The 25,121-nt window shown below is 43.7% G+C and overlaps 1 protein-coding gene and 2 long non-coding RNA genes across 4 annotated transcripts in view; 1 reads left to right on the forward strand and 2 right to left on the reverse strand.

The window, feature by feature from the left end:
- Positions 1-12,349, reverse strand: part of gabra3 (gamma-aminobutyric acid type A receptor subunit alpha3) — a 92,971-nt gene extending 80,622 nt beyond the window's left edge. For both annotated transcript variants that reach the window (XM_056398250.1, XM_056398248.1), the window contains exon 1: positions 11,956-12,349. The gene's annotated coding sequence lies outside the window, so the exon portion shown is untranslated. The remainder of the gene's footprint in view (positions 1-11,955) is intronic.
- An 8,542-nt stretch (positions 12,350-20,891) lies between these two features.
- LOC130182595 (uncharacterized) lies at positions 20,892-22,820 on the forward strand. The gene is made up of 3 exons (XR_008829725.1): positions 20,892-21,479; positions 22,083-22,261; positions 22,688-22,820. It is a non-coding gene; the product is annotated as an uncharacterized LOC130182595 (long non-coding RNA).
- Positions 22,821-23,378: 558 nt separating this feature from the next.
- On the reverse strand, positions 23,379-24,604 carry LOC130182594 (uncharacterized). The gene is made up of 3 exons (XR_008829724.1): positions 24,217-24,604; positions 23,613-23,682; positions 23,379-23,517 (listed from the first exon to the last, which is right to left on the reverse strand). It is a non-coding gene; the product is annotated as an uncharacterized LOC130182594 (long non-coding RNA).
- Positions 24,605-25,121: the final 517 nt, after the last annotated feature.

Genomic DNA, 25,121 nt, shown 5'->3' on the forward strand with positions numbered 1-25,121 from the left:
TCTCAGGCGCTATGCAAAAATACTTTCTCCAACTGCTTCTCCAAACTTCTCTGAAATCTATATCTAGTGCTAATGAACCATTAATTTAATGTACTGTACAGAGCATCGTGTTGCTTTGGACAGCCAGTAGATGGGCTTCACTCATTAGTCAAGGACTGAATGACACCCGCTGCCTGGCTGATGAACGTAGTACATAACAATAGCAATCATTAGTCATTACCACCAAACCCAACTTAGGTTTTATTGAGCCACACAGGAAAAGTTCATCTACACAACCATCTAATTGGTGGTCCATTAACGAGTCCATGAACCGAGTCCACCCTGACTTAGATCAAAGCGATGTAGGTCATAAAGGGAGTCTGAAAATGTAACAGCAGCATTAATATTTCACCACAGCAGTCCATTCACAAGACTGACAGACAGTGCTCCAAAGTCATCAGAGGAGCAGGCTTAAGAAACGTGAAGAGGGCACAGTGCAAACATCTGTCTGACTTAATCTCATCCTCTGAGTCTCGTGGTGTCACTCAGAGTAAAGACGCACCAGTGCAGGAACATGAGATGGGCTGTTTATTCTCCGATGGGACTTTCATGTCATTTCCATCAATCAAATGCTCCGCATATCACTTCGTATCACTATTACAACAAAGACGGCCTGTGCATGAACATGTCAGGTGTTCTCCCAACATTTATCCACTGTGCCTCATTTTCACTGCCAGCAGCGCAGTCGCAGGATAGCAGCGTCGGTCAGTCTGACACTTTGGTCCACACTGAAATATCTCATTAGAAATTGGTTGGATTGCCGTGAAATTTTGTGCAGACAAAAGATAAATGAAGCCTAATGAAGAGTTTTCACTCGTCCTGTCTGACATCTGTTTGACGGACTGGCAGCAGTATTCTGCGTAGACATTCATGGTCCCCGTGATGATAAATCCTAACGGGTTCAGTGATCTCCTAACATTTCCTACAGTGCCACCACGGGGCTGACGTTTCTGCTGTTGAGTGAAATGTCTCAACAACTATTAGATGGATTCCCATGACATTTGGTCCAGACATTCAGATCCCCTCAGGGTGAATTACCATCACTTTGGTGAGTTGACTTTTCCTCTAAAACCATCCTCACCTCAACATTTCCAGCATCTGCATCATCAGCAAGGCTTCAGAGACTTCCATCCACCGCAGTACACAAGCACCCAGTTAATATTGATGTTGTTGATATCGCTAAATTGTTAATGCTAAAGAAAAGCTACAGCACAGTAGAGCCGACCGTGTCCTGAATCCTTGTGTTGAGTCGTCGAAGCTCGACCGGATGGATATCCCTTCAGGTCGAGGGTCATCACATATTGGCTTATCCCTCAAGGTAAATGTTGATAAAAATGGTGCACACATCAGAAAATCAATTGAGAACACGCATAACACAATTAGCTTCCATTCTACACCCTGTTTATTTTTTCTAAGACTCAAGCGGGTCTTTACGCAGCGTCGCTGAATCTATCCAACTTAAGAGTGCGTCTCTGAAGTGGCTTGATCAGTGGCTATCGATCACACTAACAGGCAAAGTATTCATGGGCAGGCTGGTAATTCAGTGGAGGGAGAAGCTATAGTCATCACTAACATAAATGACAGCTATATAGCCTAACTGTAATTGGAATGCAAGGTTTCTCTCTCTGGTAATAGCCATACAAAGAGCAGGAGAGTTCAGCACATGCACTAGACTGGCCCAGCAGAATAATTTAAACCATAAATCAAACATCCACACTGTGTCTCACCTTGAAGCTCTATGGGCTTGTCTTTGCCACTTAGCTGGAAATTGTGTTGAATGTTTTCTTGTTTTCCTATCCCGTCCAATACAGTAAGGATTCAAGGATGTGTAGTATAACCACGCGGATATAAGGTACATCTATATGATGAATGAGGCCGCTTTCAAGAGTAACGTCCTGGTTTCTTTTCTTTTTTTACTTTCCTGCAATAAATTGAATCTGTTGCAATAGTAAAGCTCAATTTCAGTTTTGCATGAAACTGGCTAATGTTGCTAACGTTACAGAAAAAGACTGGCAGTGTTGTGGATTTCTTCAGCATTTTATTTGACCAGTTTTATGAAAAATCTGCCCCCCCCCCCACTGAATGTGTGATAGATGCACTGGAGGGCAGCACAACTTCAATAAGAGTAAAGAAAAAAAACCCACTCCTGACTGAAACAGCGTATTAAGCAGAAAGCACTATATTAGTTTTTTAAAATCACTGTTGGATATTTGAAGAAATACGTAATCAATCTCAAAGATGGAATGAAATTCAAAGATGTGCATTGATATGGAGAAGCAGCATAATGTGATATTTTAAACAGGTGATTCAGTGTCACAGATGTTATCATATATGTCTATATACACCGAACAAATACTGTCATCTGACTGAATTTTAAATAGGCAATTCATATTTTAACTTATCGTCATGCAGCCAGATACGTCGGCGTGAAGGCCACAGGCGAGAGTCGGCCACCCATTTTCCCGTACGACACAGAGGGATATTACTGATGGTGTTCTGGCCTGAAATACATTAGGCTCGCAAGAAATGTTTAATCTTATCTGAAGAGCAGATAGTGTGCATCAAAAAAGACCTGACGCTGCAAATGTGAATCCCACAAATCCAGAGACACACATCAAGTTTCATTACCTTCTTATTACACCACACAGATGGATGGAAGACAGATTGAAATTTGATCCATGGATGTTAGCACAGAGCGCAAACACATGCACATAAATGCATTCATAGTTTTTCCAGTACCCTCAGTTACCTGTCCTCGCACTAGATAATAATCACCTTTTCTTGTGGGATATGGGATGAGCCGAGTGTGGCTTTGAATAGGGCCGTGATCAGCTTTGGGTCCTGCTGAGAGTCTCTGTGGATGAGATGTTTACTGGGGCTTTTTGTGTGGCCAGTAAGATCCCACTTAGTGTGAATGATGGCAGCTGTGAGGGTGCCTGTGGCAAGTGTGACTCCAACTATGGCTGCTTGGTCTCATGTAGCGTACAGTGCCAGCTGCTCAGGCTGTGCAGCACTCCAGTGAGCATGACTGATTGTGGCTGAGGTAAGCACGTCTCTGGCGAGAACGATGCCGAACGCAGCGAGGGTGGAGTGCAACTCTGGCTACAACTATGGCAGATCTCGGCTAACAGCAGCCCGTGCAGCTGGATGCTTGGACTGTGGCTGCATCATCCCAACTGTGGCAAGTGTGACCGAGTATCTGTGACGAGCATAATTGTGTATGCTCCGTGTGGGCTGCTGCTGCTCAGGGTGACAGGCTGTGGTGAGAGTGATTCTGGTGATCAAAGCAGCTCTGACTGCTGGTGCAGCAAGTTATCACTCTGGTGGAGTTTGCTGGTTGGAGCAGAGGCTGTGATGAACACGATGACAACAAGTGTGACTGACTGCAGCTGTGGTGAGCAAGACTCAGTTTAAGCATTGTTCATGCTCCTGTGGATGGAGCGAGGGGCTGATAAGCTCCAGCACACACTCTGCTCAATGTCTCTCCACCTACAGATGACACACTATAACCTGTTTCTGGTGCGGTCAGAGGTCGACGTGACGATGCACACTAGACGTGAACAGCAGATGGATGTACAGTATTTGGTTTGATGTAACCAGCAGGAATAGATGCACATTTAACATGCTATTAAACTGAAGTGGAGAGATACATATGAGCTAATTGGAAGTGATAAGTGAATTTAGCCTGTGAATGAGACATCTGCAGACATCTGCAGAGGGCTCAATATTACATCATTGTTAGCACAGCAGTGATTAGACCTACTACACTCATCATCACACTGCTGGCACTGCTATCTTACATCACCCAGCCTCCACTTCAATCTTAATAATAGATTTGTAGGACAAGTGACAAACTAGTTTAACGAAACTCATTGAGCTGTGAATCTATTTCTGTTAGAGCAGCAGCATCAGACAACTCATCGACTCAACAACACAGTTACCGACAGCCTGAACCGACGCCTGACACTGCCGGCTCTGAAAAGGTTTGAAGAGCCTCCAGGATGACGCACGTTCAGATACCGACACCAAACCTCAGCTTCTGTGAGGAGAGTTTAGAAAATAAGCACATATGCTGTGACCTGTGTGGCTCCTGATAAATACAGAAGCTTATTAGAACGCATCAGTTATTTTGAACAAAGCGTCCTCCTCCTCTCCCATAACTGTTAAGCACTTATTTTTTCATATAGTGGAAAGAAACAATCTCATACTCCAGCTTCCCCGGGGACAGACTGATACACAGAATGAATAACAATCAGAAATCAGGAAATTGTGGGTCAATACTGGGGAGAGATTGTGAAAAAAACTTTTTCAGGCAAACTGACTCATAGTTTTGTCATTCTGTTAATTATTGGCCAGTGTCACTATACAAACACTGAGTTTGATCTGACGTGTCGCTCGGCTACAAACAATTTATTTTCATGCGCTTTCTTTGATGAGACTTCAAGGCCACTAACTCTCCAACAATAGCTTCTGTGGAGTTTGTATTCACTGAGGCTGTCCTGCTTTTTTTTTTTTGTTCTTCTTTCTTTTCTCATCCATAATTGAAAACTGGCAAAGTTACTTCTCAAAAACCCTGACCCTTACTCCATACACAACACTAAACACAGAGCTCTGAGCCATAGTGTGTGTGTGTGTGTGTGTGTGCGCGCCTTGTAGGTAAAATTCAACTGGAATTATGAGTGAGCACATGAAAACAGGAAGAGACAATATTAAGACAGAAAATAACTACACATTTGAATTTGCTTTTATATGATAATTAAGCTCTGTATTCCACTTGGTCCTGAATTTTCATGAGGCCGTTACATGGAGCTAGAAGTGCGAAAAACTTGACTGGGATCTCAGTAAACAAAACACCCGTGACATCCGGATACTTCTGACACCTTAAAATTTGGGACTGTAAACGGCTTTAGTTAATTAATGATTAAAACCACCTCACTGGGAAAGCCAGAGATCTGAAGGCAACTTGAGAATATATAAACATTCTGCATTAAAAGCTGTAGTATACAGTACGTTATGGTGGAGGGAGCACCAACTGACCACAAACAGCCACAATGCAGAGATGTTAGTGGTTGACTACATGGCTCTAAACCACCTGAAAGTGACTGAGCAGAAGCAGCTGGAGGTTGGTGCATCCTACAGCATGATTAGAAAAGAGACGATCAGAGATAATGAAGAGAGAATCACTTCTGACTGCACCTACCAACCAAGGCTGAAAACCCTTCTCATGAGAATCATTTGCATGGACAATATAAATTAATGCAACATCATCAATATAACACCACTGAAGGAAAGTGCATCATATAATTGAATTAGTATGTGGAGGAGAGCTGGAAGAGGCCGTGTTCTCCAAGGTAACCGCTGACAGGTTCTTCCAGCGGGACAGAGTCACTGCTGCAAGTTATCCTGTCCTCACAGAGAACTGTGTTCACATTCTTGGCATGAAGTCAGACTTGTTCAAGGTGGGTGTCACAGTCTGACAGAGCTGTCCCCTCGTGTGTCCGTGATGTTCATGGATATGTATCAAGGCGAAAGCGCCGTCAGACCGTCCAGCTCAGTGACATTCGAGCGGCCTCCCTGCTGATTGCAAAAAATGTCACTGTCTCTTTTGTCTGTCTGATATTTGCTCTGCTCACGACATTTGTACACTTCAAAACACGGAGTTCCTGTTTCATATAAAGATCAGCTTTTTAGTTTATGAAGCTGATATAAAGACCAAGGACAAACGGAGGCGCCGTTATACGATTACTTAAAGATTGAATCAGTATTCATAGGTGTGGGCCAGAGCTGCTGTAAAGGCCTTCAACAGGTGTTTTAGTGCATTAGAAGCTGCAGCTGGAGTCTGTGGAGTATTTTAATGCAGGATGCTGTATAATGTTAATAAAAGCTCCTCTGGCAGGCTGCTACCAGCCAGGTAAAACCTTAGATATATGGCTGATATTTTGTGGAAGTATATTGCCCCTTTATGGTCTATCAAATGTCATAAAGCTGCAGTGTCTCTTGAAAAAAGTGCTTGTGGGGTCAGACAACTTAAAGTCATGTTAGCCCTGTTATTGCTTCTCAGTTAGTTGTGAATATTTTATAGCTGAGATCAAAAAATTACCTCTAAATGATAACGCTATAGCAGCTGAAGGGCTCAGTGACTCCAGCGTGGTGCGTTGAGAGACGCTGCAGCGAGGCTTTTAGAGCAAAGTGAGAGGATCACATCTTCCCTGCTTTTGGCATCTTCTCACTTCTCACTGTTTCAGCATTGATTTTTAAAGCTGCTAATGTTTCCGGTCTTTGAATGAATCGGCCCCAACTTGTCTCTGTACTTAAGAATGGCTGAGACCAGCCTGAACTCGTCACAGCGGAGCCTCCTGACAGTCTCTGTGTCAAGGTTAAAGACTGAAGGTGACCATGCTGCTGCTGTCGGGGCTCGTGAACGAGCTTCCGGCGTCGTGGCTCCGCAATTAAGACCTTTTTTATCATCTTTGATGTTTGTTTTTCTTGCCTCCCTGCTGCCTTGTCTGATCTCAGTGTTTTGCATTTGTTATCCCCATGACTCCCTCTGTTTATTGAGGCATTTAGGTTAGTCAGTCATTATAACCTTGACTAACAGATTTCCTGTGGCAAATGCCAGCAATCTGATAGTTATTGTTCTTGACAGGAACAATTTATGCTATAATTTAAACTGTAAAATCCCCTTGTGCATTTAGAAGATACATTTCAACAGCTATCATCACACCTACACCGTGTTTGAGCATGGCAGTGCAATGGTGATGTAAAATAATCTCTGTGAAAGAAATTCCTCCACGCTGTACCTGGTGCAGTACGGAGGAGGCTGAGGCAGCATGAAGGTGGCCCAACACTACACACTGTGGCACCACGGTCTCAGAGCTATGAAGACGGAGCTGCCTCTGATTTCTCTGCAGAAATGTACTTTGAATTAAGTTAAGGCTCAAACCACGGACCTGCTACTGCACAGGCAGGAAGTGACTCCGCTGTCCACTGGGGCTGCAACAAACAGCTTTATGATTGATTTATCTGCCCGTTATTTATTTGATTAACTGCTTGGTCCTGGAAATACTGAAAAAGGCCCGTCATAATTAAAATTATTAATTGCTTTTGTCTAGCCAACAGTTCTAAACCCCAATATATTCAATTAATTACCATACAAGAGAAACAAAAGCAGTAAATGAGAAGCTGGGACTTGATGTGTTCGGCGTTTTTGCTGGAAAAAAAACAAAACAAACTACTTCAATATCAAAATAACTGCAGATTAATTTTTGGCAATCTTAAGGCCAGTTCCATCCCAGTGAGATAAAAATGTCTCAGGCCATTTGCACATATGTATTTTCTGATGGATAACATGAAGCCAAATCAGTGAACAGCACAAACTCAACAGGCTCGGCCCGGCAGGTCTGTCCTTGCTCTCGCATGTTGATTACTTTGGCGTTTATGGTTTTGCACCGTGATGGGAGCAGATGCCCACTCGAGAAGGAACATGTCAATACTGCTATTGAATTTTGAAAAGATTCATTACACACTGACACACACACACACACACACACACCATGCTCATTGTTTTTCTTGATTAAATGTTGTGTAGCGAGCTCCAGGCTGTCGCTAGATGACCACAAACACACACGTGCTCTGGCGCGTCTCTCGCTGGTCGGTTATATCGTGACATTTTACAGTTTCCCAGGTGATGCAGTAAAATGAGGTTGTACATTGTGACACACACATTAAAGCTTCTCTCTCTTCTTGAACCAGAAACCACAGAAACCACTCAGCAGCTCTGGTTCCCAATAATCTCCTCTCCATCATATCTTCAGCCAAAAACACCAGGTCATGGATTACAGGAGGTTGTGGAGCCGCACTTGACTGTGGTTTGTTTCATGCTCCTTGATTCGCCCGCTGTCTCTTCCACTAACCTTCAAGCTACCTTTCTCAATTTATCTGGATCAGCTCCAGAATCTGACCTGCTCACTGTCTTTGACTTGAAAAGGCAAAAAAAAAAAAAAACCTCTTAGTCTTCTGCCAGCTTCAATCAAAAGTCCAATATTTAATGCTTTAATTCCTTTTCAGTGCCAGTCGATCAAATGAATGCACGACTGGGTCAATTCTTCGCCGGACAAATAACGTTTTAAAAGGTTTTACAGTTTTAAACGCAGCATTTATCTTTCGGCAGCAGCAGGTTTTCAGTGTGTGTCACACAACCTCAGACACTTTAGGAGTTTGTGAGGCCCCGCAGACGCTCAGCCTCCAGTACAGCCCGGCCTGATATGAAGCTTAAGGCTCCTGGGAGATTCTGGCACTTGAGAGATTTTTGACCATCACATCAAACTAACCCGTCACCTTAAAGGTCACAGCAAACCCTGACAGACATATGGTGGAGGGGGGGTGGGTGAAAAGAAGGGAGAGCAGGGTGGCATTTTATTCCAATCTGAAAGGCTCCATTTAAAAGCCTGATGGGATCTGAGATTTCGTGTTTTTTTCGTTTTTAGCTTCTAGATTCTGTGACAGGGATTTCCTCCCATTCTCTTTCCTCTGTCACAAAACCAGGTTGTAAGAAACGAGAGGTGAACATCTGTGGTGACAATGGACGGGTTCATTTGGAGGCAAGTGCGCTAAATTGTGCAAAAATGTTTCCACATTAAATTCCGTCTCTTCATTTTTATGGTTGAACCTTCAGAGAATGAAACAGACTTGGCAACTACTCTCCAGCTAAATACAGAAATATCCAGCATTAAACAATAGTGGATGATTCGCTCTGCTCGTAACGTCCCTGTTCAAAATGTTTCATGCGGCTTTGGAAATCAGTTTGTCCCTGAATTACTGGGATGCAGATTCTGGAGATCATTGTTGTCAGGACTCGTCTGTGGAGTTCTTATGGCAGAAGATGTGTACAGGATCAAGACCAGTGACAATCACAGAAATGATCATAAATCAGTGGGCGTCTGGAGGAAACATTATTCCTACGTGAACGGAGCTGCGGTGATTAATCTCACTCCTCTCCTGCACAGAAATGGGGAAATGATGGCAGCGCGCCATGACAGAGGATGAATGAGAGGAAGTACGTTTTCTTGGACGCAGCAAACCGGTGAAATATTCTAAGTAATGCAAAAGTACTCAACAACTTTAAAATATTCAATTCGTTCACTACAAATCGGGTGTGGTTGTTGTGAATGAGGGAAGTCCATGTGAGTGTCTGTATTTACCCAACATGGCCTCCTCATTGTCCTGCTGCCCCCCCAAATCATCTTTGCCCCCGTGGAGCCAAGCTGTAAATTCCTCCTCAGAGCTTCCCGGTCATGACTGACACGCTCGTGGCCGAAGCTTCAACATACTTGGAGGGCTCTCGTGATTACCTCCTGTCAGCTGTTATCATTATCATCATCAGCCAGTGGCTTTGTGCCTCAGTCCCATCTCCACTGGAGCTGTGTGGCTGATCTCAGTACACATTGGCATCTCTAAAACAAGCTTCTCTGTAGGACTGTGTGTGTGTGTGTGTGTGTGTGTGTGTGTGTGTGAGAAACTGTAGTAGAGGATAACACTATTATCTCTCAGACTGAGTCATTTCCAATACATGTTGTAAACATTAACATTCATTTATGGGCAGAATATTTGCCTCCTGCAAAAAAAAAGCAAACAGTGCTTTCCCTTAACACTTAGGGAGACATTACCCTCATTTATTTTGTAATAATTTGAGATTCTTTCCATTTTACTGCACCGCGCCTTACTGTGCCTTGAGGAATAATATAGAAATGCTAATCCCTGCAACAATCTGCCTCTATCTTTGCTACACGTTTTATTTGAGCGCATTTGCATGCAGAACCCAAAGAATAGCAATTACAAACAGCTCCTCTCATCACGCCACTTCAGCTGTATCAGGTTCACTCAGTCACAGGAGCGCAGCATATCTATCTGTAACACTCGGAGAAGATAACACCTGCTCCTTCAACCAGATCAGCCCCCCCCCCGACACGTTCGCTTCTGGACAATAAATCTGACTTTGCCTCCCTTCCACCACCGTGCAGCTATTTACTGCGAGCGGGGGCCTCTCTGCTCCGTATGTCTCAGCAGATGAAGAAACTGGCTGAGAAAAGTCATTTACTTGTGGTCACACTCATGAGTCCAGAGAGTCATCGCATTATGAGGCCTGTAGCGTGCAGACTGAGAGATGGCAGAGGGGGGAAAAAAGGCTGCTTGGAGCCACAGATGACTGTGCATTACATCAAATGAGAGGTGTGGTTTAAAAAACACGAATCTGTGATGTGCAGAAGGAGAGAGAGGGTGAGAGAGAGAGCTTCAAAATGTGTCAACTGAGGCGGAGGGAGAGGGCGGGAAATTATCTTCAGAGTGAATGACGTCTTTTAACCTTGACCTGGATGATGTCCAGTAATTAAAACGGGAGCGCGGCCTCTGACATCGGCTGCTTGAGAAGCATGAAAAGATGAAGCTAAAATTAATGTGACATCATAGCTTCGTTTGATCTGAAATATCTGCGTGAGGAGCCTTTACTTTTCAAGCCGGGCCAAACATTCCTCACCTCAGATATTCTGGATTGTTTGTGATATACATCGTGTCTGGATGAGTGCCACCAGTTACCACACTGCACACACAGACAGAGACACACACACACACACACACACACACACACACACACACACACACACACACCACTATCAGCTTCCAGAGCACGGGCGCTCAGTCAAGGACCCTCTCCATTTGTTGCACACATGTGCGTGACCCTCTCTCTGCTCAGAGCAGCAAACAAACAACATAAACAACAATGCAGCAGGAAGAGAGAGAGTGTGTCTTGTTTGCATACAGTCTGTGTTGACCCAATTTCACATGATTTTTTCTGGCAGGAGAGTCGCATGTGCTTCTGCAGAGGGTGACATGTTACGGGAAGGGTGGGATTATTTATTGAAGATGTGAGGTCTGATCTTAGAGAAACATGGCAGAACATATGTGGCCACTGACACACTGTATAGCATGCATGATCAGTAACAGAGAGAGAGAGAGACTGGTTTTTGATGACTCTGGCTTCTGTCTCCTTATTTTACACACAACTATATGGAGTTTAAATTATTAAGAGAAACTAACCCCTTAAGTAAAAACGAGTGGACCCGTGGGATGTCTCTTCTTTCCTCTGTGGTTATCAGTTAATCAAACATGGCACTGGAATGAATTTTACTGGCAGTGTTGTGGTGGTGGTGGTGGTGGTGGTGGTGGGGGGGGGGGGCAGACAAATGCTGTTGAGGGGGGGTGGGGGGTTTATTCCAAGGTTAAGTTAGCCTCTGCTCACCACAGTTGTCACTGGTTGCGGCAGCTTGTTTCTGATCTGGAGTTTAACGCTGCAGGTGCGGATTTTTTTTTTCTCTCTCTCTCTCTCTTTATTAACGGAAACGTCACGCTCGCCGTCGTTTAATTGCCCATTAACGGAAAGTAACAATTACCGGCGGAGCCGCGATGTCGCATTGTGTTGTTGCCTTCCGACTGTCCAGAGAAGTCAAGCCGAAGAAAACCATTTAACACCAGCGCCATGTCTCAACTGCATTCCCGCACTAAAAAAAAAAAAAAAAAAAAGAAATAATAAAATAATAAAAATAGTAAAGAATTAAAGAAAAACACATTTGTTGCGTTCACTGACCAAACATTACAACAACACTTGATCTCTACCACAGCAGACTACACGCAGCGCCGCATCCACTCCAGCATGCGGGAGGAGACCTGTTAAACCATCAATTACACTGCGGTACACACACGAGCAGCAGTTGTTGCATGTGAATGAAACATTGCTGTTTTGCACATTTGCGACCGTCTCCGGATGTTTCTCCAGCCAGCGACATGTGCCGGAGCGCGCACATCACGGTACAATGAGACAGTGCAGGTGATGACAAGCATTAGCAGAAACAATAATAATCTCACCAGCAGGAAGGAGGGCTGAGCTCCGGCTCTTCTCTTCTGTGTCCCGGAGTTAATGAGCTTCAGTCTGAGGTCCGGCGGGTTTCTCCCTCTGCTCTTATTGTCCACTGGCTTTGGATTTTCTTTTTTCTCCAGCGGTGAAATAATGGGGGGAAATCGGCGTCCTCTCGCAAAGCTCTGCCCTCTTCAAACTAACCTTCCCGCCCCCTCCTTATACCCATCTCAGATTGGCGCTGGCCAGGAGGGGCAAACCCTGAACCCGAAGGGCTGGTTTAGAGGCGGTGATCTGTCACGCGGATCAGTGCCCACATGGACATGCGGTGGACGTTAGCGGGAGGGCTCTCTGTTAACCGAGCAGCTTGTCAGTGATGCTCCCGACAGCTGGAAGGGACTCTTTTTTTTTTTTTTTAACCCCCCCCCCCCTTGTGCGTTATTGCACAACAGCCTCCCAGGCGAGGAGCAGCGGTGAGTGGGCCCACTTATTCAGCGGGCTCCGCGGTTTGAGCACTGACGCAGGTGCCCAAGGTCCAACCACGACTGACAGAGGAGCCCGAGAGCTGCCGCTGACAGTGATATAGCAATCTGATCTGAGTCACTGCAGTCGAAGGAAATGGGAGCAGATCTCTTCCACTCTGTGACCTTGGGGTGCTGTGGTCTAATCAGAGAGATGAGCTGGGGTTGGGGGTGGGGGGCGAGACATCTCAACTTCATCTCAAAACGTGCTCAAGGTGCCCTTGTGCAAGGCATTTGGCGTCACCTCTAACCCCTGCTCATGCAGAAGCAAATGGTACAAGCCTGTTTGCACTGTGCCAACTCCCAGGTGTCTGTGTGAGTGTTTGTTCCAGCGTGTCTGACCTGATTTTCTTTCCTGCCACCAGATCAATCACATTACAGGAGGCAGCATTAGACAACAGGATGAAAGTGAGCAGTCAGTCAGATCTCTGCTCCCCGTTGCTTTCAAAATCGCTGCATTCAGGTTGCAACATGGATGTCTTTTGTAAAGTCTAAGTGTGGAACCACTGGCAGAAGTTTTCTTTTGTTAACCATGAATGGACCCCCCCCCCCCCCCCCCCCACCCCTTTAACTACCCTGCTTTGTTTTCCTACTTGTGTTGACTGCATGTCAGATCACACACATGTTGCTCGTAGTTCTGAGACAAGCATGTCGGTCCAGAACAGTCTTCCTGTCTCAGTGTGGCGGCTGAGTGTTTGTCTTGTTCTATCACAACATATTTCAGGTCGTGTTGAACATTAAACTGGCTTTTAACACACAGTACATCACTGTTACATGTTACATACATGCATTTGTGGTAAACTGTATGTCAGTGGTCGTCCTGCTGTTAATGTTCTGGATGCGACAAAACATTCAAGAGCAAGACGAGAAACTTCTGCAGCCGAGTTTAAAGATGAAACCTGAACCTTCAGGCGACTTTAAGATCAAACTTGGTGTTGAATTTAATTTAGGAAGATGAACAACGGAAGAGTTCAAGTGTAAATCCAGTTATTTATTTTAATTTTGTTCCATTCATATATCATTTATTACAACCATCTTTTATTGTTGTAAACCTCTGCTGCAGCTTCACTTGTTTAGACCTTTAAACACATGATGATGAACCTCCTTGAAAACAAAGAGCTCACAGTACAGGAATATATATCTACTAATAAAAGGAGGGTCATCATTTGTGCAACACCACAACTCAAATACAACATCTAAACTTTCATCACCTCGCACATCTTTCCAGGAAGGGACGAGGAGTAGCCCCGCCCACCCCACGCTCCCTTGCGTCTCGTCCCTAATGAAGTTTTCGTTGAAAGGGTTTCCCCTTGTTCTCGCGGAGGGCTCAGGGTTGGGGCGTGTTTTCATTTATCATTTTCACTTATTGTTTTATTGTGAAGCCCTTTGAGACTGTAATTGTAATTAGAGGCTGTAATAAACTTGATTTGCTGTGAACCCCTGTGGGTGAAAGGGGGGGGGGGGTGGCGGCGGCCAGTTCTGAGCCACGAATCGAGACAGAGTTTTGGTGTCTGACTGCATTTTATTTTTTATTAAAAGTAAAATAAAATCACCCGTGATTTCCAAAGTGAAAGGGTTCTCCTTGTATCTTCAACCTTCTGTAAAATGAACATTTCTTCCACGTGTAACCTCGTGATGTGAGAATCCTCTCCTTGCAAACACGACGAGCAGAAAGCACGACATATTTCATCGAGTTCTTACTTTCACCTTACCTTTAAGACGTGTTGGAGCAGAGGTGGGGGATGAACGGAGCACAGTGTGCCTCATTCACACGCTCTACAGTTACCACGCGCCTTACAGTTACTGTAGCTCCCTTTCAATAATTCCTTGAGCCGTAATCATGTCCTCGGGCTAATAATTATAAACTCTGGGAAAACTGACACTGAGATATGTGCATGTCTGGGCTGCTTTTATTAATTAGTCCCAGCTTGTGGACAAAGACGTGTTGGCTTTTCAAAAGACTGTGTGCAGGAAAAAGTGCGTCTGATGTAAAGAGTTACAGGTTCCAACAGACTATTGAGAAAAGGTTAACAGTGTTGGGTAAATATTTTCTCATTTTTCTCTTTCCACATAAAAGTAAATCTCTTTTTTGAAAACCTAAACATGCTTGAAAACACATGACACTTTCCAAACGTCAGGCAAGAGGCTCTTCTATCCCCCACGCCAAGACTTACAAAGAAGCCTCTTGCACCCGCAGCCTAAACACAATAGGAAGTCGGCCATTTTGAATTTCATCTGCAATTTTGGTTGCGTTTTTTGCGATTTAAGGACGTGATACTTTAACGAATTCCTCCGAGGGAATTCATCAGATCGACATCATATTTATTCGTTCTGATCTGAAGATGTTTGCAACGCTAAACTGTGATGCTTTTGAGTTTTTGTTGAGCGGCGTCGCCCATGGCGGAGCGGTGAATTTTGATGATTCACCATGAAACAGGAAATTGCTATAACTCCAGCATGCATCGTCCAATCAGGCCCAAACTATATGTATTTGATAAGATTCCCGGCCTGAAGACGGCTACATAATCATAGCGCCCCGTTGTGGTGACAGGAAATGTCACGTTTTAGAATTTGATGTGCTCCTCCTGGCAGGTTGAACTTGCTCAGAATGTTAGCATTGTCAAAACTGCTCCAAACTTGACGTGTTGGATGATGGTCCCACACTGATGACATCTGCAGGGATGTAAAGGTTCGCGACAGGGCGCATACCGCTGCATGTAGCTTTAATTTAAGTCCAAACTTTCATGTGAGAGCACCAGAAAATGCCCAGAAGCTTCTGGATTTTTTTTTAATGTATTCTCAACCTTCTCACCTCAGACACAAATCTGACCATCACTGCATCACTAAATCTGTCATTTTCAGCACTTCCCAGGTCCCGCGGTCACACTGTGGCAGAGGCAGGCGTGACACTCGGAGGTTGTCAGTGCCCGGTTCAGTTTGGATATGAACGAGAACTTCTCGTGGCTCGATAACAAGCACTTCTAGGGGTAACTGCGAGCGAGACACTTAAACCTCGAGAGGTGCTGCTGTTCAGAAGCGCCGCACTCTGCAGCTCCAAGGTGTGGACACATGTATCCGATTGTCATGTTGGTAAGAAATCTCATTGTTACATTCAACCTTTCTCTTTTTGTTTTTCTCTCGCTTACCTTTTTTTTTTTTCCCGTGTCTAATGAGCGTGACCTTTTCGACATTTCGTATTCCTGAAAATGAGTCTCCAGGCTGCAGTTTTTCCTCAATTCATTATTGTACATTGAAAATTCAACCAAGAGGCTTGAGCTCTGGTTGTTGCTGTGTGTGTGGACGAGGCTGAGCCACAGGTGCAGAGGTAGTCAGGGCTGATGAATAAATGGAAGAGGATTTGAAGACCTGATGGTTTTTCTCTCATGAAGACCGAGCAGCGTGTTCGATTCTCACGCCGTCTGTTGTCAGATGAGATCCACCGATGAGCCTCCCCCTGTGGAGCCCCCTGGTGGCCGCTCTAAGTAGCTGCTGGAATGAATGATCAATCAGTTAAAACAATGCTGTGTACACAATGTGTGAAATATGAGAAAAATACATGTGTTTACAGAAGAAGCTCTGCACAAGTCCAGGCAGGAAACACCAGTTAATGCACGCCACATCAGCTAGCCATCAGCTGATCCTAATTAGCACTAATTACTTTCAGCACTTAATGCCAGGCAGTGCGTTGGAGCTGTCAGCTCTTCATTTAAACCATCAGCTGCTCTGTCACTCAGTGGTTCTGCTCATCGTGTGACTCCACCACCTCAGCCTCTTCCTCCTCTGGTTCCCTGGTGATCGAATCCTCTTGCAGTGGCATGTTGCTGCAGGTTTGACGTGGATTCCTCATCTCAGCGATACGTGTTCGCAGGGCGCCGCTCTCTACACCACCGATCCTGAGCTGTGTGGATTCTGACAGGGAGAGCCACGGGGAGCAGAGTCGGTGTTGCCAAGTAACATTTTTACAATAATAAGTTTTACTTTGTGATGTGATGTGCACATTCACCACAGAGCCGAACGGTGCCTTTAAATGCAGCGTATTGTTTTAGAAGATGTTTGAAGAGGAGGTGCTGCGACCACATAAATAAAATCAAGCAACATAAAACATTGTCAGGCTTGTAATTAATCACCAAACACTTTGGGATTCAGCACATAAACACAGTTTGTCATGGTCCAGGAAAGAAGCTTGATGCTAATTGCTTTTGAAAAATATTGCTGCTTGTTAACAAGTCCTCGCTCCATCCATCACTCTGCTTTCTGGAACGTCTCCTTCACACCCACAGTAAACAGAATGACTAATAGCTTATTTGTTGGTCTATTCCAAAATGACCCAGGGTTGTCATGTCATCAGACTGTAGATAAAGGAAACCAAAGATGAGTGTTGGTGTTTGTTTTAAATTCAAGCCTCCACCCATTTCTCCCTTCCTGCTGCTCTACTTTCTGCACTGATGATGCAGTAATGTCCAGTTGCCATGTCAGTGTTTTTATATTCTAGCTTTCATTTAGTCAGTCTTTTGTAGGGATGAAATTTAAATGTATAGTGGTTTCATGTTGCCTGAATAAAACCGACTGAGCAGTAATCTGGATTCACACCATTTAGCTCAGAATAATCCCAGATGGGACTCTGGCGTTCTCCACACAGGACGTGTAACCGCTCTGAGGACGAGAGGTGTCCACGGACAAACGTGTCGCTCTGCAGCCGCTCAGTCTCGGTTCTTGGCACCAGGGACGCAGCTTGTTTTCTGTCCCATCACCTCGTTAATTGAAGCTCATTGTGTTTTCTCAGTATTGCGGTCTTTAATCAGCCCTTGATTAGGTGGCTGAGATGAAGGCCAACAACACATTTAAACTGAATCCCCGTTGCGCTGTCGTCCCCAGATGTATACAACCCAGTGTGGGCCTCGTGAGACTGTGTGAGCACTGCCTGTCCCTGAAGTGTGTGTAACCTACGAGGCTGCTGTCGAGCTCAGAACAGAAGTTTACATTTGTTCTCAAATACAGTTCTCCAGAGGCGGTTCTACTGGATCAGACTGACCCAGGTTCCCTGTTATCTATCTGTCTGTCTGTCAGTCTGTCTGTCTGTCTGTCTGTCTGTCTGTCTGTCTGTCTATCTATCTATCTATCTATCTATCTATCTATCTATCTATCTATCTATCTATCTATCTGTCATCTATCCATCCATCCATCTCTGTGTAGACGTGTGTGTATATATTTAATTGAATGAGATCTTACTTTATCACATTCAGACATTGTACTTCATCAATACCAAAATATCGTCAGCAGTAAAAACCACCACTTATACACACACACACACACACACACACACACACACACACACGTTAAGTATTTGATCTGAAGTGACCTCAGTCCCTCAATGCACCAATCACAACAACGACCAACAGCTTCATCACATGTTGCATCATGAACATCAGTTATTTTTACTTCTGTAGCTTTTTCTTTTTCTTCTTCTTATTGTTATTATTTGAAATTGTATTGAAATTCTTTGACAGCATCTTAACTTTAAGAAATTTCACTAAAAGCACAAAATGTTAGAAAACTGTGGAAAAGGCCCCCGGGGGCCGAAACTGCATAATAGTGTTGGTTTCAACCCAGGACCTTCTGTGTGTGTAGTTACATCAATCTCAGCTGCTCGCTCTCAGTTCAAGCTGCTGGAGCTAAATAGAATAATAAGGACATAATGAATAATGCACATTTAATGTTAATATTACAGGACGGAAATTCAGCCGAAGCGTGGGTGTGTAAGAATGCGATGATAATAGTAACACAATGATGAATACTATTGACGGTGCTCATGAAATTATAATAATGTTGGAAGAGGGGTGTCATTATAAATGCAGTTTTTTAATGCAAGAGAGAATTATGACACATATTCCTCATAGTCATTTTAGACGAGTGGAGTGATGGAGAAAGATTTTAAATTCATGCTTATTGTTGATTTGTTTTAAGTCGTGGTTTTGACTGTATCACCTGGATCTGGATGAGGAGGAAGATGCTGAGCAAAGGTCCTCTGAGATAATTCAGAGGTGCAGTTACACGAGTGTATTACATGTTGTCTCTGGTACGTCGACAAGTATTTTATATGTTTGTCTGAACATCTCGTTTCTCGGTGACAGAACATGTCATTCAGGGAAATGGTGACTTTGAGCGTGTTTACTTTGTTCCTTCTTTTAACTTAAGCTTTGAGCTTCCATCAAGTAAAAGCAGCTCATATAGTATCCATTTCTTAGATGTACAGCTTCAGACAGGCTCTGGTGGGTTGAGCTACATGTAGCATCACTGCCTGACAGTCAGCTCTATAGGGCTTCAAAGAGTTTGCAGTTGTAATGTGGATTTTATGAAGCAGAAACACTGAAGCCTGAAGAAAGACTTTCCTGTAGGAGTCATACAGTCACAACAACGACTCTCTTTAATTTGCATGAATGACTTTGTTATTAAACAACAAATATAAGTGGGAATGCTGTATGTTAAGTTTTATTAAACAGAAATGACTTCGTGAAAGACGTCATTGAGGTATGGAAATGTGATGAACATGAAGAGGGAAAGGAGCTTATCCAGGAAGAGGAGAGACACAGCAGAGCTAAAAGGATGCAGTTGGCACAAGCTTTTACTGCAGTGCATGGAAGCAGTCATTTAAAGAAAACCAACAGACGTTAATAATTGATGTGTTAGGAGAGACAACCATACATCATTATGGCATTTTATCAGGAAAACAAAATAAAGAATTATTGAGTAGGCTCAAGTCAGGTCCGTCCCGATACACGGGGGAAAGGGAAGTGCACCCAGTAGAAAGTCAACTCGCTGTCGTGCCAAAGAAAACAAACACCTGACCCTCTACAAAGGTCCATCACCGGCTCTGTTTACTTTGGAGAGCTCGCCGTGCCACAGGAAGATGCAGTCGATGCTTTAGATCAGACATATGGAGGCAAAAAGCATAAAAACAGGGGGAAACACTCTGAGCCTGCAGCCAAGGCGGAACAGTGAACAGTTTACAGCTTGGGAAAAAAAGTGGCAGAGGCTTTCATCAACAGCCAAAGGCATCTTCAGAGGCAGATAAAAAAAAAGAGCAGCGGGTGGCTGTGGTGGAAGAGAAACGACTTTACTGTATCTGGGACCCAAAGTCGGAGAATTCATCTCCGGGGATCAGTGGCTTACAGTAATTTATGATAGACAGTAGGTTGTGGTTGATAAAATGCATATACAGAAAGCTTAAGCCGGCCACTTTAATCTATTCCACTGCAGCCGTGTCTGTGGGCGTGACGGGAAGCTGACTCTGGTTTTTATCCAGAAGGATAAGGTTCACATAAATCACCAGCGGATGAATTTTTAAAAATGATCTTTTAATTCCCATTTTCTGACAATCAATAAAAGGTGCGTGATGACTGCAATTGATCAACGTGGTGGCAGAAGCGGGCTGATAAGAAGGGTCGTGACCTTTACAATCACCAGAGGAGGTCTGGTAATGAAAGGCTCTGAGGCAATTACCTGGTGAGCTCTGGGATTCTCTGTATGATCAATGGACCGATACGGCCTCACGGCGTCCGTCAGCACCAGTCTTCGCTCAGTCCTGAATCCGTGGGACCCGTCAAAGAAAACAGTGTAATAACCAACACCGAGGAGTTTGCGTGACTTAAGCCCCAATTGAAATGTCACCACTCAAAGTGCATCAACACATCCTAAAGGACAGTCTGCACAACGCTGGCCATGATTTTTCTTTTCGCAGACACACACACATACACACACACACTGTGTGCACTGCTGGTTTGAGAGGTGTGTGTGTGTGTGTGTGTGTGACAGAGGTATGCGTGGGCTTGACAGTAGCCAGTGTGACCATGTGCAGCAAAGACAGTTGTGCGGCTTCCAGTGAAGCATATTAAATCAACAAAAGCAAGTCTGCGGTAGGTCTTAGTCATCCCGCCGTTTCTATCAGAACAGGAAGCACAGCTACACTTGTGAACAGTGGTCGCTGTCGCTCAAAATAATTCTCTTACACCTCAGTGTTCTGTACCTGTCCCTGCGTCTTCTTCTCTTTCTCTTTATTCAGTTGCTGTTTTGGTTTTCCTTTCATCTCATCCGATACAAGACTAAACTCTGAATACAGCCTCAGAAAATCACCATATGGGGTTGAATCATGTCCCTGAACTGAACATCACCAGCAGGGCTGCAACAAACACATTTTTATTTTCATCATTGATTTGTAGATAACTAAAAAAATAAAAACACACACAAGGCGACATCTTCTAATTGCTGTTTTTTTCCATCCAGATATTTAGTTTTTGTTTGATGAAGAACAAATGATTCGTCTATGTTCATAAATTTTGCCAAGACAAATAATTTTAGCAGTAAATACAACCTTCAATCTCGTCTCATTCCTGGCAAGAAAGACGCTGAATATTAAAGGGGACCTATTATGCAAAATGCACTTTTCCATGGTTTTCTATCGGTAGTATGTGTCCCTGGCGTGTCTACGGACCCCCCAAACATGAGAAAAGTCCATCCTCTCGTTCTTTTGCTTTCTCCACCTTTCAAGAAATGTGTGCTCAAACGAGCGGATTGGAGATTCGCCCCTGGTGACGTCAAGAAGGGCGATGCCCCTCCCCCCGGATGGGTGACGCTCCCCGAGCTAGGTGTGTGTTCCGCCCTCTGAGTCCGTGTTACAGACGGTATCGTTACTTCCCTCGCGAACACTGGCTTTCGGTAGAACAATGTCGAAGGTACGAGCGAAACACAGTAGTTGCTTTGTTGTTGGCTGCACAAACCAACACAGGAGTCTTTTTTAAATCCCTACGCCCGAGGATCTGAAGACCCAGTGGATTAATTTTATTTTTGATGGAAATGTTCCCGCTCCAACTCCGAAAGTGTTGTACGTGTGTGCTAACCATTTCACCTCGGACTGCTTTCTCAACGAGGGCCAGGACAACGCAGGATTTCCTACAAGTCTCAAGATAAAGCTTGGATCAGTACCGACTGTCCGTGACCCAACTTTGAACTTCGGAGCTGTAAGTTTTACCATTTTATGTTGCTTTACTGTTTGTTCACGAGAGCCTGTTGCGTGTGTTGTTAGCATGGCAGCTAACGTGGCTAACGTTTAGCGTCGTCGACGCGCAGCCGGGTATAGCGGGGTACAGATTGTATGTAACTCTTCTGCTTGGTATCGCCATGTGACATTGATAAGAGCCACCCTGTTAAATGTATTATATTTTAAAGGCGTTTTAGCTGTCTGTAAAGTCAAGCAGGTAAAATTCGGACTAAAAATAGGCTCTGTAGTGATTAGCATAGGTGTCCGGGCTTGTTTATTAGTGCTGTGAAAGTTATTATTGAGAGTCATGCCTTATAACGGCCGTTTTAACGTTTATATCATGTTCACAGATACAGTGCCTGTAGGGAATATCTAGATAAGCGCAGAGTTAAGGGGATAGTCTATAATACACATTTTTTGCATCTTGCACATATAATGAGCTATTTGCAGCATTTACAAGCTATCGACAACCCAGTTTACACATAATTGAGAGCATCTGTTATCATTCTTGCACTGTTTGCAGCTGTTGCCATAACTACACATTTGAGGAGATGTTGGTGTAATCTCTGTTTCCTCTGTTCAGGCCATCTATACAGCTTCCTGCAACAAGGGGTGTTGCATGCCAGACTGACCCACTGTAGGCACACAGTTATCCTTGAAGATCTTCAGCCTCACATCAGAAGTACAGCTCTGTAGCCATCTGAAGTGCATCTACTTTTGATAAACCTAACAGTCATTTATCAGTCTTGGAATAATGTGCAGGTAAATGAAGCTGTGGTTACTTACAACTTGTGAGAGTGTGTAGGCTAAGGTTTCTGTCATCATCTGTCACCTGGCTGCCATGTACTACAATGAAAATGCTGACCGACCACAAGCCCAAACAAAAGAAGGTGAACCACTGTTCAAGGTCCAATTTCCAAAGGCCATGAAGGGAGAATGCAGAGCTAAACCAATTAAGACTGAGCCAACATTCTATAAGTGTTATATTATTTTATTTTTCAACCAAAAAATGTTTTGTACACATTGTATTAAATATTGCACATATAATGTTATGACAGTTCCATCAACAACAAAATACAGTAAAGAAAATATCAGGAGGTAGTTAGAAACAGACTCAGTCATTGTTTTGTAAAAAAACAACAAAAAAGTGAAAAATGTAAACAAAATCTTTTGTGTTTTATCAAACAGGGAATGTGGTGGACCTCATATTTGAAAAAGTCTTTGTGACCTGGGACCATACACAGAAGCTGCTTTGGCCATCCCCATCCCAGAGGACCTCACTGCACAGTCGAGCGGCCTGAGAAGGAGGAGGTCATATCCAGCTATGTGTCCCGGTTCTATCATGGGCCAGTCTAAAACCCACATACCGGCCTGTGGCGTCAGGAAACACGGCACTGATGCGCAGGACCACGCAGGCTGGAATGACGACCCAGATTCTGCAACCAAGGAAGCCCCAGCACCAGATCACACAGCTCCTATAGGCTAGATACCTGTACTGACTAAAACAACTGGACAGGGCATTTAGTCTTGCAAACATATATCTATGTTGTGTCTCACAATTTTTTATATGGATCCAGTGAATCCTACAGTTTTTTTTATTATCACTGATTATAAGTTCCTCATTTGATGTAAATAAATGCTTGATTGTTACTAAAGAAATGACTCCTCTGAATTCATATATTATATGCACACTATCTGCTGATAGAAGAACTTTACAAATCAAAGAGCAGCTAAACTAATTTATTTGAGGGTGTGTTACTCTATTTGTGGTGTGTTATTACCATTGTAAAATTATGTGCACTGAAGTAAAACAAGACTGCCTAACATCTTTTATTTAGATTGAAACTATGTTTTTACAAAGAAGCAAAACGTACTGGTGTATTCCTCTCAACTGTAAAGGACCATAGTCAGTGCGGTACATGTTGCAGGCAGAACACAATGAGGCAGAGCGGCTCCAACCCAGGACGGTCTACCATACATGGTAAATCTTCCTCGATCTCCCATAGCTGTCTGGTAACCTACAGTGAATTGCAAATGGGACATTCTATGGTTTATTATAAATGTAATGTAATCAAAACAAATTAATGATTAGTTTGTCTAGTGAGAATGTTACCTGTGGTATCTCCTAGCAGCAGATATTCTCAGCTTCTGTGGGCATGGTTGCACAGTTTCCACAGGAGCACCTGTCCAAAATATATAACAGATATAACCGAGGTAATTTATAACATGTCACTTATTGCATATAATGTGGAGCTTGACAACAGTGTAGTGTAGACAACTGCCCAGTTTAGTCTTTGACTAAAGATTACTGTTGCTGTCAGACATGTTTATGCTGATTTACAGCTTTTACTGTAAAACACAAAATAAATTTACTTCATAAAGGAAGATGTCATGATGAGCATCTCTGCTCAAAACATGGAGAAAAATGATTTACTTTGTCAGCACCTATTAATATATCTGACTAGTACTGACATTGAACACCTGTAGCAGTCCACATACAACAAACATTTTCAGACTGTAAAAGTATATCTAAGGAGGCATGACAGATAACTACATTACACTATTCACAATAGTGCTTATTTACCAAAAGAGCTCCCAGTAATGACGAGACAGTAACAGTTAGCATTAGCTACCTAGCTACATGTTAGTAACTGTGTGCCAGCACTCATCAACAAACTCAAAATGTAATGTCAAAATACACAAAATTGGTTACCAACCATTCAGAAACGTCCTGCTGCAGTTGTAGAGTTTGAACTTCTTCAGCAGCCTCTCCCTCTGGGTCAGATTCTGGATAAAAGTCGTGTGGTTGAACCAAATCTCTACCGACGCCAGGTTGCCGGTCACGGTCACCGTAAACATTAGAGCATGGTGCCAGAAGCCCGAACGGCATCCCCTTCCGGAGAGGGGCGTGGTCAGGCACAGCTCATTGCATTTAAAGCTACAGACACAGAAACAGCCTGTTCTGAACAGGGCTCAAAAAGAGGGGTTTACAGGCATGCTGAAATATAGGATCGGAGTGGATTTTTTAGCAAAAAGCTTCAAATACATGCTTTGGGGACCTCTGAGACTTATTCAAACTTGTTGAAAAGGAGCATAATATGTCCCCTTTAAACTATTCCTTCAATGTACTGAAGGAAAAGAAATGTGATACAGAAGCTGCTGCATTATACAGAAGCTCAGACCGTTACTGCAGCTTTACAGACTGTGTTTTGATCTGAGAGCTTCTTTTGTTTTCGTAGATCACAATGTTTTAATCTCTCTGATTACAGTACTTCACAGCATGGAGATGTTCTGGTAGTGAGGAGAGAGCCTGTAGCTAATAACACTGTCTGGGTCCAACAAAGCACCGTGGAGCCATTATTTCTCTTTATGTGATCCCAGAAGGGACAGTTACCAGCAAACAGTGTCGGGGTTTCACAGTCACTTAGCTGATACTGTACACATGGCCCAACATTTAAGGACTCTCTGTCCTCTGAATTTGATAAATGAATGTCTTCATAATGAGGTGGCTGTGCCATCACACTGCAGGACTCTGTTTTGAATAACACATTTCATATTGAGCAGAATCAGCCCAGGTTTGCTCTGGGCACAGAGTGGGAGAAGAACTCTGTAGCTCGCTAGT

Source organism: Seriola aureovittata, chromosome 15 (genome assembly GCF_021018895.1).
Source record: "Seriola aureovittata isolate HTS-2021-v1 ecotype China chromosome 15, ASM2101889v1, whole genome shotgun sequence".
Lineage (NCBI taxonomy): Eukaryota > Metazoa > Chordata > Actinopteri > Carangiformes > Carangidae > Seriola > Seriola aureovittata.